General features: G+C 39.8%; 1 pseudogene; it reads right to left on the bottom strand.

Moving 5' to 3' along the window:
* Positions 1 to 637: 637 nt before the first annotated feature.
* LOC102729267 (dual specificity protein phosphatase 18-like) lies at positions 638 to 13,290 on the bottom strand (annotated as a pseudogene).
* Positions 13,291 to 19,553: the final 6,263 nt, after the last annotated feature.

Raw genomic sequence — 19,553 nt, 5'->3', positions numbered from 1 at the left:
AAGAGTCATACGTTACTTTAAGCAAGTGCCTTGTGCCAGGCATGCTGCCAATGATTGCTAATCCTCACAACAACCCTGTGAGGGAAGGGCTGTCATTGCTTTGATTGCTAAGGAAACTATAGCTCCAAAAATCTCCAAATCACATGAAGAGGAGATGACAAAGATGACAGAGCTGGGCCCACAGCTCCAACCTTCTGAGCCAAGGCCTGTGCAAGGAAACCTTGAGGCCTGACATCAAGCCTGCCCTCTCCACACATGCCCCAGAGAAAGGGACTAATACACTTTTCATCAAAGGCTGGTGGGAGGTCACCCAAGTCACCCTGAGATTTTGCCATCGGGAATAGCACTCAAAACTTTTTAAAATTTCGTATAAGGAAATACTTTCTTTAAAAACTCTTTTTTGCTTAAGTCCATTCTATAAACCCAGAGTTAAGTCACTATGGTTGAAGTTGAGGGCAAGGGTGGCCTGAGGCTCCAAGGGCTCCTGGAGTACCATTTGAAGGTCACTTATGAAGTAAATTGGTGAATGAAGTAAGCTGTGAGACATAAAGAAGGTGCTGGCTTTAGGTTCCAAAGAATAAGATGGGATTCTTGCTGACTTGCTCCTGCATAGTCAGCCTGGGGGAGGGCTGTGGAATTCCAGGCCTGCCACATGCATTGAACTTTGAGTGGACAACACCTTTTCTGTGGCTAGGCCCCAGCAGTCATGCCCTGGCATTCACTGGTAGGAAACATTTTCACCATCTTAGGTTTAGTGAGTTTTATTCTTCAAAGAAGTGGATTATAAGGTTAAAAACTGCAGTATCCCTTCCTTTTTTCTTGTCCTTCTAAAAGCCATCATCTGATTTTCTGTATCAACAAAAGTAGAATGTTCAAGTTCAGATTTTGGTGTAGGATCAACAGCAGATCCGCACCTCTGACCCCAGGGGCAGGGGCTAGCCAGGATGGCTCACCGTTTGGCTGCCATCAAACCGACCTCCTTCTCATAGGCACCAGGGATCATGCCCATAGAGGAGCTGACCATGTGCACAGTGTTCTTGCCAAACAGCTGCAACTGTCCGTGGCTGTTAGTGGCTCAGCTGTTCCTGAAAGCCGTTGTTGGGCAGGAAGCTGGACAGCAGCACCACCTGGTTCAGCCGTGGGAGTCAGCAGGACTGTGGCTGGTAGGCTTCCAGAGGTGCCGGGTGGAGGGCGGCAAAGGAGCAGAGCGGAGATGGTGACCTTGTTTCACCTCCACATGATGGGAGCACTCAGCAACGGGGCCCTCGAAGTCGCAGGGGCATGAGATGGGTGCGTCGGTCACAGGCACCTGCACGTACTGGATGTCTTCGTATAAGGTGTTCTCTGCCTCCACCGAGACGTTGATGACTGTGGTGATCTGGCTGCTGGACAGCTTGAGCTTGTTGCTGACGGCCACACCATTGCTGATGTACAGGCTGCTGGTGATCTGTGAGAGGCCGATGGCCCAGGCTGCCGGAACCGAACTGGGAGGGCACCCAGGCTGCGGTCACCAGGGCGGAGGGACAGCGGCCAGCAAGGAGCGAGGGCTGCGTCTTTCTGTAGGACTGAGTCCTCCAAAAACTCTCAACGGTCAGCGGGGGGCTGATTCAAGGCGTAGTCGTGCTATCAGTTCTCAGGAAAGGGTCCGGGGGAGAGAAGACAGGTCATGACCTTGCAGCCGCAGTTCCTACTGGCAGTGCTCTGGTTTCCATGGTAGGCACAGATAGGCTGTGCCTGGTGTAGGTTGAAACCCCGGCCTCTGCTCCCTGGCCGGCACCACCCTCCCCGGTTCACCGGGTTACCCGCCCACGATCCCGCAACCCCACTGCAGCCCTGATGGAAATCGAGACTGAATTTTGTCGGGCATTTTAAATAAAATTAAGTAATTCCTCCAACTTTCTTAAAGAGTTGAAATGCAGTTTGCTGATTCCTCTAAGCACAGAGGAAAACTCATTTAGTCTATGGTATTAGACATTAAATTCGAAACAAAAACTATTGCAAGTAGGAGTGTTTCACTTCGTAATGGATCTTAAAGAGAAATCGCTCTCTGAACTTTAAGATGGGATTTCAGTAAGGTCTATCTAAACAGCTCTATGAGAGTTGGGCCCCAAAAGCCAAATGAAAGACTCCCAAAAAGCAACCCAGAAGTCAGAGAAAATATCCTCAACTACACAGAAAGTTTTACTACTTTTTAAGAGATATCTGTGTCTCCATAAAAGCAAACACCTACATTAGCTCATTGTTCTCAAGTGCCTGGATAGTTCACCACTGCCTGCTGATGTTACTAATGTCATTCAGGGTTCATGATTCACCAGACTGCAGCCTAGAGGCTTCGGAGGGAATATGACCCTGCCAACACCTTGATTTTGGACTTCTAGCCTCCAGAACTGTGAGAGAATAAATTTCTGTTGTTTTAAGCCATCCAGTTTGTGTGTGATACTTTGGTACGACAGGCCTAGGGAACTCATACACCTTCCAGTCTTTCACTCATGAAAGCATACCTCACTCCAAGCAAATGAGAGGGACAGTAGTAGGAAAATCTTTGAATTCACTCTTTGAAACCAACATTATTTCCCAAACATCACTATTTTAAGTGTAATCTGTAACAAATTACTGTGACACACTTTGCAATCAATTACAATACCGCGGAGCAATTTACTGCCTGAGCTAGGAACTGTTAACCCAACACTTTCATTCTACTGAGGAAATGGAGCACCAAAGAGGCCAAGTGGCTAACCAAAGGTGACATCACAATTTAACTGTGTTCCTTCCCATGCCTGGCCCACCATGTTCTAGCCAAGTTCCTTGAGCATGGGTAGAAAAAGACCACCTAAGGAATGTAGAAGATACCTCACCATTGTTCACATCAGTCTCCAAATTTCACCATCTGACTCCAATTTAAATCATTTTGTGCAGAATGGGTGAACACTGAGACTTCCATAAGGAATTGTGCTCTCAACTATGACTCTGAAGGCTGATAAAGTGATTTATTCAGGCTGCCATGGAAACTGAATACTTGCTCAGTGTGTTGAGGATTAGGATGTGATACAATATCTTGTGTCAAGGCATAGACCTTGGGCAAGAGAGGAAGAGCATCACCACTTTGATATTGCTACTGAAAGACTCAATTATTATTAAACCCTCCTTGAATAGAAAGACTGAGGGTGAGTTTATCAATAAGCCTGCTATATAATTCTGAAGTGAGTGATTTCTTTGCACCTCAAATAAGAATCTAATATAGGCCTCAAAAGGTAGCCAAAACAAAATGTCAAAAATCAAAAAAGAGACTTATAAGTGCAGTTAACTAATATTTTTAGCTTCAAAAGATGTCCTTTCTGTTAGGGTGCTTGCCCAACAAGACAACTTTGCTGAACTAGACTTCTCACTGTAATAGTCCTATTTGCTTCCTGCTGATATATAAGTGCTAATTTAGTTCTTATTGATGTTTCACAAAATAATATATCTCCTACTTTTGAGACATAACAGTTATAAGAAACTAACTGCTCTGCCAGTAAAAAGTTCCCATCTACTGTTTCTTAGAAGAAATTGAAGAATTACATAGGTAAACTAAACATTCAAATAACACCTCAAAGGGGAGTCCAAAAGTCATCAAATAATCTAATACGGGAGTTTGGGTCTAAATACCGGAGTTAAAGTGTGATAACACCCACGAGGCACTAGATGGAGAAAGAGGCAGGGGGCAATGCTGAAAGATGTCAAGGGTCCAGAAAAACCAACAGATCTGCCTTCGAGCCAAATGGGTTGCAGTGGTATCTATATGAGAGAAAAAGTGAGGGCTAGGAACCAAGCAGAAAGAAAGCCAAGAATAAAACAGAGAAACAAGGAGATTCTAGGCAATTTAATAAAACTGAAAGGTCCTAAAATGTCAGTGAGTCAAAGTGGACTAAAGATATGATGAAGTGTTTTTCTTAATGCACACAGCTGACTTTATTTCTATATTAAACAAGAAGGGTGACTTGGTAAAAAAAAAGTTGGTCTTTTCAAAACCACTTACCTCCCCTTAGCTGGTCACATTACTGTGACTTATTCTAGTCTGTAAATATACCTTCCTTGTCCTCAACCCTGAAACAGTGTTATCCATTATAGTATCCAGTACATGTTATCCATTATAGAATTGCTGTAATTGACTGGATCAGTAGGAGACAAAAGGACCAAGACCTGGCAATCCATTGTCTAGCCAGCAGCTAATCAAAATACTTCCTAAAGAATTTCGATTAATAGATATCCCAACTGTACTCAGTGGGTAGAACATTAATTCAACTAAAGAGCCATGTGACTTTGAGCTCATTGTTTTGGTACAGACAGATGTGTAAATAGTGGACACTAACCTGCAGGAAAAGAGAATGGATCAACATAAAGAAAGAGGCAAACACTTGAGAGCCTGTGATTTAAGAAATCTTGAAAGGGAAAAATGAGAAGAGTACCTGTCTTGGTAACTGATGGCATAACATTTCTCCATTCTATCACCGTATGTCTTTTGATAGGAGCATTTAGTCCATCTACATTAAGGGTAATTATTTTTCAATTTTATTTAAATTCAATTAATTAACATATACTGTATCATTAATTTCAGAAGTAGAGTTCAGTTGTTCATCAGTCGCATATAACACCCAGTGCTCATTACATCACATGCCCCGCCTAATTCCCATCACCCAGTTACCCTATCCCCCCCACCTCCCTTCCAGCAACCCTCAGTTTGTTCCCTATAGTTAAGAGTCTCTTATGGTTTGTCTCCCTCTCTGTTTTTATCTTATTTTTCCTTCCCTTCCCCTAAGTTCATCTGTTTTGTTTCTTAAATTCCACATATGAGTGAAATCATATGATATTTATGTTTCTCTGACTGACTTAACTTAGCATAATACCCTCTAGTTCCAACCATATCATTGCAAATGACAAGGTTTCATTCTTTTTGATGACTGAGTAATATTCATATATATATATATATATACACACACACATCTTCTTTATCCATTCATCTATCAATGGACATCTGAGCTCTTTCCATAGTTTGGCTATTGTGGACATTGCTGTCATAAACATTGGGGTACAAGTGCCCCTTCAGATCACTATGTTTGCATCCTTTGGGAAAATACCTAGTAGTGCAATTGCTAGGTCTCAGGGTAGCTCTGTTTTTAACTTCTTGAGGAACCTCCATACTGTTTTCCAGAGTGACTGTACTACCTTGCATTCCCACCAACAATGTAAGAGAGTTCCCCTTTCTCCACATCCTTGCAAACATCTGTTGTTTCCTGACTTATCAATTTTAGTAATTGATGGTGTGAGGTGGAATTTCATTGTGCTTTTGATTTGTATTTCCCTGATGCCAAGTGATGTGGAGCATTTTTTCATGTGTCTGTTAGCCATTTGTATGTCTTCTTTGGAGAAAAGTAGAAAAGTCTGGGGTGCCTGGGTGGCTCAGTCATTAAGCGTCTGCCTCCAGCTCAGGTCATGATCCCAGGGTCCTGGGATCGAGCCCATCAGGCTACCTGCTCAACGGGAAGCCTGCTTCTCCCTCTCCCACTCCCCCTGCTTGTGTTTCCTCTCTCACTATGTCTCTCTCTGTCAAATAAATAAATAAAATCTTTGAAAAAAGTATAAAAGTCTGTTCATGTCTTCTGCCCATTTCTTGACTGGATTATTTGTTTTTTGGGTGTTAAGTTTGATAAATTCTTTATAGATCTTGGATACTAGCCCTTTATCTGATATGTCATTTGCAAATATCTTCTCCCATTCTGTAGGATGCCTTTTAGTTTTGTTGACTGTTTCTTTTGCTGTGCAGAAGCTTGTTATCCTGATGAAGTCCCAATAATTCATTTTTGCTTTTGTTTTCCTTGCCTTTGGAGATGTGTCTAGCAAGAAGTTGCTGTGGCAGAGGTCGAAGAGGTTGCTGCCTGTGTTCTCCTCTAGGCTTTTGATGAATTCCTGTCTCACATTTAGGTCTTTCATCCACTTTGGGTTTACCTTTGTCTGTGATATGAGAAGATGGTCCAGGGCGCCTGGGTGGCTCAGTTGGTTAAGCGACTGCCTTCGGCTCAGGTCATGATCCTGGAGTCCCGGGATCGAGTCCCGCGTTGGGCTCCCTGCTCAGCAGGGAGTCTGCCTCTCTCTCTGACCCTCCCCCCTCTCATGCTCTCTATCTCATTCTCTCTCTCAAATAAATAAATAAAATCTTCAAAAAAAAAAAAAGAAGATGGTCCAGTTTCATTCTTTTTATGTTCAGTTAGCCACAATATAGTACCTCATTAGTTTTTGATATAGTGTTCAGTGATTCATTAGTTGCATATAACACCCAGTGCTCATCACAACATGTGCCCTCCTTAATACCCATCACCCAGCTACCCCATCCCTTCTCCCCCTTCCCCTCTGAAACCCTCAGTTTGTTTCCTGGAGTCCATAGTCTCTCATGGCTTGTCTCCCTCTCTGGTTAACCCCCTTCAGTTTTCCCTTCCTTCCTCTATTGTCCTCCATGCTATTCCTTATGTTCCACATATGAGTGAAACCATATGATAATTGTCTTTCTCTGCTTGACTTATTTCACTTAGCATAATCCCCTCCAGTTCCATCCATGTTGCTGCAAATGGTGGGTATTCATCCTTTCTGATGACTGAGTAATATTCCATTGTATATAGGGACCACATCTTCTTTATCCATTCATCTGTTGAAGGGCATCTCAGCTTCTTCCACAGTTTAGCTATGTGGACATTGCTGCTGTGGACATTGGGTGCATGTGCCCCTTCTTTTCACTACATCTGTATCTTTGGGGTAAATACCCAGTAGTGCAATTGCTGGGTCATAGGGTAGCTCTATTTTTAACTTTTTGAGGAACCTCCACACTGTTTTCCAAAGTGGCTGTACCAACTTGCATTCCCACCAATAGTGTAAGAGGGTTCCCCTTTCTCCACATCCTCACCAACATTTGTTGTTTCCTGCCTTGTTAATTTTTGCCATTCTAACTGATGTAAGGTGGTATCTCAGTGTGGTTTTGATTTGTATTTCCCTGATGGCTAATGATGATGAACATTTTTTCATGTGTCTGTAAGCCATTTGTATGTCTTCTGTGGAGAAGTGTCAGTTCATGTCTTCTGACCATTTTTTGACTTGATTGTTTGTTTTTTGGGTGTTGAGTTTGAGAAATTCTTTATAGATCTTGGATATTAGCCCTTTACCTGTAGTGTCATTAGCAAATATCTTCTCCCATTCCATGGGCTGCCTCCTAGTTTTGTTGACTGTTTCCTTTGCTGTGAAGAACCTTTTTATCTTGATGAAGTCCCAAAAGTTTGTGTTTGCTTTTGTTTCCCTTGCCTTTGGAGACGTGTCTTGAAAGAAGTTGCTGTGGCCGATGTCAAAGACGTTACTGCCTATGTTCTCCTCTAGGATTTTGATGGATTCCTGTCTCACATTGAGATCTCTCATCCATTTTGAGTTTATCTTTGTGTATGGTATAAGAGAATGGTCCAGTTTCCTTCTGCATGGCTGTCCAATTTTCCCAGCACCATTTATTGAAGAGACAGTTTTTTTTCCATTGGATATTTTTTCCTGATTTGTCAAAGGTTAGTTGACCATAGAATTGAGGGTCTATTTCTGGAGACTCTATTCTGTTCCACTGATCTATGTGTCACTTTTTGTGCCAGTACCATGCTGTCTTGGTGATCACAGTTTTGTAATATAGCTTGAAGTCAGGAAACATGATGCCCCCAGCTTTGTTTGTCTTTTTCAACATTTCCTTGGCGATTCAGGGTCTTTTCTGTTTCCATATAAATTTTAGGATTGTTTTTTCCAGCTCTGTGAAAACTGCTGATGGTATTTTGATAGGGATTGAAATGATTGTGTAGATTGCTTTGGGTAGCATAGACATTTCAACAATATTTGTTCTTCCAATCCATGGGCATGGAACATTTTTCCATTTCTTTGTGTCTTCCTCAATATCTTTCACAAGTATTCTGTAGTTTCTATAATACAGATCTTTTACCTCTTTGGTTAGATTTATTCCTCTGTATCTTATGATTTTTGGAGCTGTTGTAAATGGGATCGGTTCCTGAATTTCTCTTTCTTCAGACACATTGTTAGTGTATAGAAAAGCAACTGATTTCTGTGCATTGATTTTGTATCCTGCCACATTGCTGAATTGCTGTATGAGTTCTAATAGCTTGGGGGTAGAATTTTTTGGGTTTTCCAACATAAAGTATTATGTCATCTGCAAAGAGAGAGAGTTTGACTTCTTCTTTGCTGATTTGAATGCCTTTTATTTCTTTTTTTTTTTAAGATTTTATTTATTTGACAGAGACAGAGAGAGTGAGAGCAGGAACATAAGCAGCAGGAGTGGGAGAGGGAGAAGCAGGCCTCTTGCCAAGCAGGGAGCCCGATGTGGGACTCGATCCCAGCACCCTGGGATCATGACCTGAGCCGAAGGCAGATGCTTAACGACTGAGCCACCCAGGCGCCCGTCTTTTATTTCTTTTTGTTGTCTGATTGCTGAGGCTAGGACTTCTAGTATTATGTTGAACAAAAGTGGTGAGAGGGGGCATCCCTGTCATGTTCCCGACCTTATGGAAAAGCTCTCAGCTTTTCCCCATTTGAGAATGATGTTCACTGTGGGCTTTTCTTTTCTTTTTTTTAATTTAATTTTATTATGTTATGTTAGTCATCATACTTTACATCATTAGTTTTTGATGTAGTGATCCACACTGTGGGCTTTTCATAGATGGTTTTTATGATTTTGAGGAATGTTCCCTCTATCCCTACACTCTGAAGAGTTTTAATCAGGAAAGGATGCTGTATTTTGTCAAATGCTTTTTCTGCATCAATTGAGAGGATCATATGTTTCTTGTCTTTCTTTTATTAATGTGCTCTATCATGTTGATTGATTTGTGAATGTTGAACCACCCTTGCATCCCAGGAATAAATCCCACCTGGTCGTGGTGAATAATCCTTTTAATGTACTGTTGGATCCTATTGGCTAGGATCTTGGTGAGTATTTTGGCATCCATGTTCATCAGGAATATTGGTCTGTAATTATCCTTTTTGATATGGTCTTTGTCTGGTTTTGGGGTCAGGGTAATGCTGACCTCATAGAACGAGTATGGAATTTTTTCTTGCATTTCTGTTATTTGAAACAGATTCAGTAAGAATAGGTATTATTTCTTCTTAAATGTTTGGTAGAATTCCCCTGGGAAGCCATCTGGCCCTGGCCTCTAGTTTCTTGGCAGGTTTTTGATTACTGCTTCAATTTCCTTGCTGGTTATTGGTCGGTTCAGATATTCCACCTCTTTCTGTATCAGTCTCGGTAGTTTATAAGTATCCAGGAATGCACCCATTTCCTCCAGATTGCCTAATTTGTTGGCATATAGTTGCTCATAATAAGTTCTAACAATTACCTGTTTTTACTTGGCATTGGTTGTGATCTCTCCCCTTTCACTCATGATTTAATTAATTTGGGTCCTTTCTCTTTTCTTTTGGATAAACCTGGCCAGAGGTTTATCTTTCTTATTAATTCTTTCAAGGAACAAGCTTCTAGTTTCGTTGATCTGCTCTACTGTATTTCTGGTTTCTAAATCATTCATCTCTGCTCTAATCTTTTTATTTCTCTTCTCCTGCTTGGTTATTTGCTGTTCTTTCTCCAGGTCATTTAGGTGTAAGGTTAGCTTTTGTATTTGGGATTTTTCCAATTTTTTGAGAGCGCCTTGGATTGCTATGTAATTCCCTCTTAGAACTGCCTTTGTAGTGTCCCATAAGTTTTGAATTGAAGTATTTTCATTTTCATTAGTTTCAATGAATTGTTTAAGTTCTACTTTAATTTCCTGGTTGACCCATTCATTCTTTAGCCTCCAAGTGTTTGAGTTTCCTCCAAATTTTTCCTTGTGGTTGAGTTCCAGTTTCAAAGCACTGTGGTCTGAAAATATGCAGGGAATAATCTCAATCTTTTGGTATCAGTTGAGACATGATTTGTGACGCAGTATGTGATCTATTCTGGAGAAATTTTCATGTGCACATGAGAAGAATGTGTATTCTGTTGCTTTAGGATGGAATGCTCTGTATGTATCTGTGAAGTCCTTCTGGTCCAGTGTGTCATTCAAAGCCCTTGTTTCTTTGTTGATGTTCTACTTAGATGATCTATCCAATGCTGTGAGTGGGGTGCTGAAGTCCCCTACTATTAATGTATTATTATCAATATGTTTCTTTACTTTGGGCATTAATTGGCTTATATAATTGGCTGCTCCCAAGTTGGAGGTATAGATATTTATAATTGTTAGATGTCCTTGTTGGATAGACCCTTTGAATATAATATAGTGTCCCTCTACATCTCTTACTACAGTCTTTGGTTTAAAATATAATTTGTCTGATATAAGTATTGCTACCCCAGCTTTCTTTTCAGGCCCACTAGCATGATAAATTTTTCTCCATCCCCTCACCTTCAATATTGAGGTGTCTTTAGGTTCAAAATGAGTCTCTTGTAGACTGCATATGGTTGGATCCAATCTGAGACCCCATGTCTTTTGATTGAAGCATTCAGCCCACTTACATTTAGAGTAACCATTGAAAGATATGAATTTAGTGCCATTGTATTGCCTGCCAAGTCCCTGTTTCTGTAGATTGTCTCTGTTACTTTCTGGTCTATGTTACTCTTGGGGTCTCTCTTCTCTTACAGTATCCCCCTTAATATTTCTTGCAGGGCTGGCTTGGTGGTCACATATTCTTTCAGTTTCTGTCTGCCCTGGAAGCTCTTTATCTCCCCATCTGTTCTGCATGACAGCCTTGCTGGATAAAGTATTCTTTGTTACATGTTCTCATGTAATACCCTGAATATATCTTGCCAGCCCTTCCTGGCTTTCCAGGTCTCTGTGGATAGGGCTGATGTTATTCTGATGTTCCTCCCTCCATATGTAAGGAACCTCCTCTCCCTGGATAGTTTCTTTGGCTGTAAGATTTGTCGGGGTGTTGATCTGTTTTTATTGATTTTTGGAGGGATCCTCTCCACGTTTTGGACATGAAAGCCTGTTTCTTTCCCCAGGTTAAGGAAATCCTCAGCCATGATTTGCTCAAATATACTTTCTGGCCCCCCCTCTCTCTCCACCCCCTCAGGGATACTAATAATTCTGACCTTGGAATGTTTCATGGCATCATTAATCTCTCCTAGCCTACTAGCTGCCTATCTCTGTTTTCTTCACCTTCCTTCCTTTCCATCAGCTTATCTTCTAGATCACTGATTCTCTCTTCTGCCTCATTTACCCTGACTGTTAGAGTATCCAGTTTAGTCTCCATCTTATTCATAGAATTTTTAAGTTCGGCCTGATTAGATTTCATTTCTGCCCTTAGAGATTCTACATTGTCACTAATGTTTTTTCAAGCCTAGCTATTGACTTTATGACTGTTATCCTGAATTCTATCTCTGACATCTTGCTTCTATCCATATCCATTAGTTCTGTGGCAGAGGACTCTTTGTTGAGAGTTCCAGCCTAGTCATTCTGTTGAGGGATGGTTGAGCAAATGAACAGAGTCCAAAATATCAACCATGACCCAAGCAAGATGCACCCTAACAAAATCCAGAGTAGTCAGAAGCCACCATTGAAAAACAAAGCCAAAATGAAACACAAGAATAAAATTTAAAAATCAAAAAAAAAAGAAAAGAAAAAAAAGGCAGAGGAGAAGAGGGACTATAATCTCTCAGTGTGGACAAAGCAGGGTGTTCCATTTGTTCCTCAGTGAATTTTGGTCTCTGTGTTAGAAGATACTACATCCCAAAATTGCAAGGGAAGTAAAACATATATATATAAATATGGATAAAATTGAATAGAGTGAAAAAATGACTAAAGTGAAGCATATATCTATAAAAAATATAGGTTTGAAAAAATATAAGTTAAAAAAGGGACTATGAAATATAAGTTGATATAATAAACATCTAGTTGAAATGAGAAAAAAGTAAAAAGAAAAAAAAGATAAAAAGCATAAGAAAAAGAAAAAAAGAAAAAGAAAGGGAGAATTTTATCTAAGACTAAACAAGTTGTGAGGCAACACCTGGATTTCAATATACTGTTTTCCCCTGACTTTGGAATTTTACAGTCATGTGGGATCCATAGGGTTGTAATCCACTTGTTCTTCCAGACTGTCTTCTGGGAGCGGGGCCTGCCACACTGTTTCTCAGGTAGCCCTGCCTGTGTGGGCTCAGTGGAGCCCTGACAGGGGGTTGGGCTCAGTGGAAACTGGTCCTCTGTGTGGCTTTTTTTTCCCTGGAGGCTTTCTACTCCTCTTCAGAGGATCAGAGTAAAAATGTCCACACCCAAACCTCTGTCCCAGAGCAGAAAAATCGCAGTCTGCCCTCTTTAATAAACCCTCTAGCACAAACAGTCTCCTCTTCTGTATGCCCACCAAGAACTGCAGTTCTCCCGAGGTGTGTGCCCACTGCAACTCTCTCAGAGGTAGTCCCAGGGGCCCGGGAGTGCCATACCCTTTGTTATTCTAAAACCATGAGCGGCCATGGGCTCACATAAACACCTGAAGCTCCTGGATCATGTCTGGTGCCACTCCAATGTCTTTTCCAGGCCACTACCGTCTGGTTGGTCACATGTTCCAGACTTTTTCAGGCTGCTCAGGAAAAGAGCAATTACCAACCAGCCTGGCTCGTGCTTTATGGCGATCAGAGCTGGGAGCCCCTTCCTGGACTCACTGACCATAACTTGCTTCCTGGCTCCACTGCTCAGGCACTACCATTTCAGGCACCCCCTTTCACTCTGTGGGTCCTCATATCCTGAGACCACAATGCCCTACCTAGAATTCTGCCTTTTCATTTCTAGAGCCCCTTTCAGAGTGGGATGTCTCTTACTAGAGCAGATTTCTAAGGGCTCTGATTTTGTGCTCTAGGGTTATATCATTTTCTGGTAGCCAGCTTATGGAGTCTCCCTCTCCCCTCTGTTTATCTTTTGATATTTCCCTGCAGATTCACAATTCTGCACCTCTTACCTTGCAAAAAGCAGTCGTTTTTCTGCTTATAGAGTTCCAGATATATTTTCTTACATCTCAGGCTGAATTTGTGTGTGTTCAGAATGGCTTCATAGATATCCAACTAAATTTGAGGGATCAGATAAAAGGAGGTCCACTACTCTGCTGCCATCTTGCCTCCCCCTTAGCATTTCCTTTTGATTCTTTCCTATCCACCTTTCTAATTACATTACCCATCTGTTCTTGCATGTTGTCCACTTTTTCCTTTACAGCCTTTAGTATATTAGTTATAGTTATTTTAAATTCCTGGTCTGATAATTCCAAAATTTCTACCATTTGTGAGTTAGGTTCTGACACTTGTTTTGTCTCTTCAGACTGAGTTTTTTTCTTGCCTTTTAGTATACTTTGTAAATTTTTTCTTGAAATCCTGATAAGATATGTTGGGTAATAAGTACTGAGGTAAACCACACTTTAGTGTGAGGTGTTATGTTTACCTGGCAAGGAGTTAGGCTGTGTTTAATGTTTCTTAGAGCTGTGTCAGCAGCTCAATTTTCTCTAGTGTCCTTGCTTTTGCCTTCCCTTTTGTCTTTGAGTTTCCTTAGAAATTCCTTCTTAAATAGAGTCTTGTAGCTCTCTCAGTCATAATCCCCTTTTATACTGGGGCACTGTTAATGTGTTAGTAAGATATTGAGGAGGGAAACCATTCTATAAAGTTATGATCAAGTCTGTGTTTTAGTGGACCAGTGTACCTGGGTGTGACCTTCAGAAAGTTTCTTAGCCTTTTTTTCTTGATTTTATGTGCGACAGGAAGGCTAGAAGGGGATGATACTGCTGTCTAATTGCCCTTTCCCTGTATCAGATAAGGCTCTGGTAAAGTAGACAGAATATTCTAGGCTTATTTCAAAACGGTTACTTCCTACATCCACCCCCCCCCCCCCCACTTCCTACATCCCCCTGTGCAGCTGGGATCAAGAAGCTCTTTTTCTTAGACACCTGGTTGGCTCAGTTGGTTAAGCATTTGCCTTTGGTTCAGGTCATGATCCCAGAGTCCTGGGATCCCCTGGGGTCCCTCTGCCCCTCCCCCCACTTATGCTCTCTCTCTCTCTTTTGCTCTGCTCTCTCTCTCAAATAAATAAATAAAATATTTTTTTAAAAAGAGGCTATTTTTCTTTGTTCTTCCCTGGGAGAACCTGGTGAGACTCTTGGAAGTAAAGGAGACCCCCTAACAATCCTCAGAGGTTTTTAGCCTTCAAGCTAGTCCACATTCAGCCTCCAGCGATTTGTCAGCTACTGTTTAAGTGTTCCTACTAGTTGTAGCTTCAGTGGATTTTGCTCCTAATAGGCTGTGACCCTCTGTGTTCACATGTCTCCCTAGTTTTCAGGGTAGTGATCTGCCTTGAGACTTCAATTCTCTGATTAATCTAAGAATAGTGTTTATTTTAATTTTGTTCAGCTTTTTTCTTGTAGGAGAACAGGAGAGATGACTTCTATGCCCTTCATATGTTAGAGCTGAAACCAGAAGTCTAGTACATTGATTTTTGAATGTCAAGTCTATTTTGAATTCCTGGGAAAGATATCACTTGGTCATGATTTATTAGTATTAGTAGGATTAGTATCAGTATTATTTCTGGACTCAATTTGCTAGCATTTTGCTCAGAACTTTTGTGTTCATAATGAATATTGGTCTGGAGCTTTCTTGTAAATATTCTTTTCAGGTTTTTTAAATCAAGGTGGGGTGCATTCTTTCCTGCTCTGTTTTCTGAAAGGGTTTATGTAAGATTGGTATTATTTCACTTTAAATATTTAGTTCAATTCACATATGAAGTTCATTATTCTTCTGTTATTCCTTTCCTACCTTCCTTGGGTGAGTTCACATTTTATTATTAAATTTTATTTCATGTTTTGGCTTTTTAGCTATATATTTTTTAATACTTTTAAGGAGTGCTGTATCCCAGAGATTACAATGTGATCTAAGTTATTGTTGTCTGTCTTCAAATAATATCATACTACCTGACAAATAGTATAAGAATTCCAAGTCTTTTTCCACCCCCCTATTTTATTCTTGTTGTCTTATATTTTACTTCTACATATGTGATAATTCCCATAATGCTTGGTTGATATTTTTAAAAGCAATTTATCCTTTAAAAATTAAAAATATGCACATATACACACTCACTTCACTGTGGTCTGTGTTTTTTCTACAGATTTGTATTATATCTGGTATCATTTCTCTTCAGCTTGAAGAACTTTCAGTATTTCTTATAGCACAATTCTGCTGAAGATTAATTTTGCTTTTGTCACTCTGACAATGTCTTTATTTCACTTCCCTTTTTTTTTTAAAGATTTTATTTATTTATTTATTAGAGAGTGAGTGAGACAGAAACAGCATGAGAGAGGAGAGGGTCAGAGGGAGAAGCAGGCTCCCCGCTGAGCCGGGAGCCCGATGTGGGACTCGATCCCAGGACCCTGGGATCATGACCTGAGCCGAAGGCAGTCGCTTAACCAACTGAGCCACCCAGGCGACCCTTCACTTTCCTTTTTAAAGGATTTTGTCTCCTGATAGAGAATTCTAGGCTGTGTGTTTCTGTTTTTCATTTATCACTTTAAAGGTGTTGCATTGTCCTATGTCTTTCATTGTTCCAGGTAACATATTGACTATTATTTATATGGATTTACACTGTACATAATGTGTCTTCTTCTTTTTCGTCTCTCTCTGCCTAAAAGCTGAAAATCTACTTTTAAAATTTACTACTTAGCTTTGTTTTTTTCAGCAATCTGTATTTTGTGTTTGAATAGGTGTGATGTTTGTGTTTATCATAGTTGGGGGTCATGGAGCTTAAAAGGTCTGTGGATTGCTACCTTTCATCAATTTTGGAAAGTTTTAACTATCTTTTTGAATACACTTTCAAATAGTTGTTCTGTCATATATATTAAGTCATTAAGTTTTTGGATGGTTTGTTATACAACCAAAAGGAACTGAGAGAGAAATTGGTACCCAGAAATGGGATGTCGTTTCAATAAATGCCTGAAATGTGTAGTATTATTTTTAGAGCTGGCTTGTGGTGGGAGGTTGGGAAAATGTTGAGGAAACTACTACAAAGACTGAAAAAATGGCAACCCATTTGGTGGTATTTTGTGGTATTTGGAACGTACTTAAACAAAGTTTGGATTTGGGCAAGGAGATCTCCCAGTGAAAATTTAAAAACACCAGCTGCCTCTATTTAGCTGCATATAAGATAACACAAACAGGAAGAACTCAAAAGAATTGGCCAGTTTGCAATTTGAATCATACCAGATTCAAACCTAATATTGTGTTTGATAAAACTTTTGAGGGTCCTGCGATGGGATGAGCATATGTTTCAAATGGAAGAAGCATGAATAATTCTTGTCTCTTGTGGACTTGTGGTATATTATTTTACTGACTTCAATCTTCACTCCTTCCTATAACTATGCTCTTTGTCATGCAAATTTCAGTACCTTCCCACTCTGACTCTGGGCTTGGTCATGTGACTTTCTTTGACACTATATGGTTGAAATGCCAGCACGCCAGTTCTAGCTTAGCCTTCTAAAGATTTTGTTTAATGCACTTGCACTCCTTCAACTTTGCCATCACCACAGGAAAGTCATGCCCAGGTTAGTTAACTGGCCCCCTGAGAAGCATAAAGTCATATAGTTTAGAGCCAACATAAAAACACATAAATGAATTAGATAAACCACATGAGTGAGTGAGAAGGCCAGCCAATATCATCCACATTTAGCCTAGATCAGCAGAACACCTCAGAAGTATGAAAAATATGTTTGTTAAATATCATTGAGACTTTGTGGTTGACTAATAGATAGCCATTTTGTAGCAATAGCTAACTGATGAAAGGAGTATCCTGAGAGTTTAGAGAAACTTTCTGTAAATTCTGAGAAACTAACCAATTGTAATGCTCCAGGCATGTGCAGTGCACAACTACCGAGTTTGTGCATTTGAAAGCAACTCCCCTTCCCTATTTTTGACTGTTGATTTGCTGATGTGCTTGAAATTTTACCATTTAGGCTAAGGCACTGTCTTCCTATAGTCTGCTACTAAAATAAAAATACCCCATGAAAATTGTAACATATTAAGCCATTATTGACAAGTATTGCACATCCATTTATCAGATAACCCAGTTGGAAGAAGGATTATACAGAGTTTGGTCATGGGCAAATGGGTAAGCCAGGAAGAGTTGGTCAGTGGTGGAGAGGTGGGCAGAAGCTAAAAATAAATACTGCTTTTCACAGTTTTGTCTTAAGAACTACCTGTCTTGGGGGGTTAATTTAATGAATTAAATAGTATTAAATATAATGATGTTTACATAATATAATTTAAAGCATTGTTATATATATTTCATTTTATAGACTATGAAACTGAGTTCTAGCAATCTATAAAGACTGGTAAGAAACAATCAAATTACTGATGCACTTGAAAGTATGATGAGGCATTGGCTTGAAAAATGATGAATTATTGAAATCTATATCTGAAACTAATGATGTATTATATGTTAGCTAATTCAATTTAAAATTTTTTTAAAAGGAATTGGTTTGGATTTGAACACAGCAACTTTGTCCCTCGTTCTCCAGGATATGGCTGCAACATAAATTTGTAGTATTTATTTTATTTTATTTTATTTTATTTCTTACTAAATTTTACTCTTCTCTTATTTTGGGGGGCACTGCCAGTGTTTTGTTTTTCTTAACTGTTCAACAATCTGTTATCTGGGTGTCTGCTTATTAGCTCAGATCAGAAATGATGTTGTACTCAGTTTGCTCATGGTATGAGACATGAGGTGCTCTGACTGACCCTGCCTTACTTGATCAGTCAAATAAGATGTCATGAGAACTGTTGCCCTTCTGGTATGTCCACTGTCCAGGAGTCTTGCTATTTTAAGCCAAAGATCAAGTTAAGGTGCTCCTTGTGGTTTTCTAGATCTTTATAAGGTTATCCTTCAACCTCTCTGAGCAGAGGCAAATGACTGAGCTGTGTTTAAAATAAGAATCACTGGGGTACCTTGGTGGCTCAGTTGTTAAGCGTCTGCCTTCAGCTCAGGTCACGATTCCAGGGTCCTGGGATTGAGCCCCGCATCAGGCTCCCTACTCAGAGGGAAGCCTGCTTCTCCCTTTCCTTCTGCCCTTCCCCTGCTTGTGCTCTCTCTCTGTCAAATAAATAAATAAAATCTTAATAAAATAAAATAAAATGAAATAAAATAAAATAAGAATCACAAACATTGACAAAATAGACAGTGTTTCTTCCCCCAACAAATTCTATTTTCTTTTCCTTCTAGGATAATATTAAAGAAAACTTGAATTTTACCCACACTGTTTTTTCAGTCATCCACTGGTGAACCCCCTTTCCTTGAATAATTTATACATCAGCAATAGGGACTACATTCATGGTTTGCTCATGGTTAAGCTCCATGAATATGACTTTAGATAATATTCAGAATATTCTTCATTATTTTGAGTGTGAAGGGACAGAAATAAAAAACGATATTATATCAGTGGAATTTGAGATCATTATAAGCAATTGTTATCTGTGGATGAAGCTAGCTACAGTCTTCCCAAGGGGAAGAGTTAAGCTTTCTCATTTAACACCAATGAATTTACCATATTTTATATGGTTTTACACGCAGATGTGCATATGTACATGCAGTTTATTCAAGAGTACAATTTTGATAATTTGTCCTTAGCATCCTCCCTTTCCCCAGAATTTTCTTTCTCTAGAAGACAGTTCTGCAAACCCAGCGGCCATCTGATAGTAGTAGGAATGTATTTGGGGAATAACTAATTGTGATGTTCTAGCCAAGTTTGTTTTGGATACAAAGGCATTTAACAAAATGATACAGAAATTTCATTGAAACAAAGTACCTATAGATATTTCGCACAAATTGTGACTGAAAAAGTGAGGGAATAGAGAAACATCTATCATACAAGTGGATATCAAAAGAAAGCCAGAGTAGCAATACTGATTTTGGATAAATTAAGCTTTGAAACAAAGACTGTAACAAGAAGCAAAGAAAAACAGTGTGTGATAATAAAGAGGACAATCCAAAAAGAAGATATAACAATTGTATTTGTGCACCCAACATAGGAGCACCCAAATACATAAAACAGTTAATAACAAGCATAAAGGAAACTTACTTCAATGGACAGATTACTTAAACAGAAAATCAACAAGGAAAAATTACTTTGAATGACAAACTGGAAGAGATGGATTTTACAGATATGTTCAGAACATTCCATCTTAAAAACAGCAGAATACACATTCTTTTCTTTTCTTTTTAGTTTCTTTAAAAAAAATTTTTTTAAATAATATTTTATGTTAGTCACCATACAACACATCATTGGTTTTTGATGTGGTGATCCATGATCCATTGTTTTCGTATAACACCCAGTGCTCCATACAGTACGCGCCCTCCTTAATACCCATCACCGGACTAACCAATCCCCCCCCCAAAACCCTGTTTGTTTCTCAGAGTCCATAGTCTCTCATGGTTCATGTCTCCCTCCAATTCCCCCCTCCCCATTTTTCCCTTCCTTCTCCTAATGTCCTCCATGTTATTCCTTATGTTCCACAA

Source organism: Leptonychotes weddellii, chromosome 6 (genome assembly GCF_054177405.1).
Source record: "Leptonychotes weddellii isolate Sample4059 chromosome 6, ASM5417740v2, whole genome shotgun sequence".
Taxonomy (NCBI): domain Eukaryota; kingdom Metazoa; phylum Chordata; class Mammalia; order Carnivora; family Phocidae; genus Leptonychotes; species Leptonychotes weddellii.
This window is presented reverse-complemented; position numbering and strand designations above follow the sequence as displayed.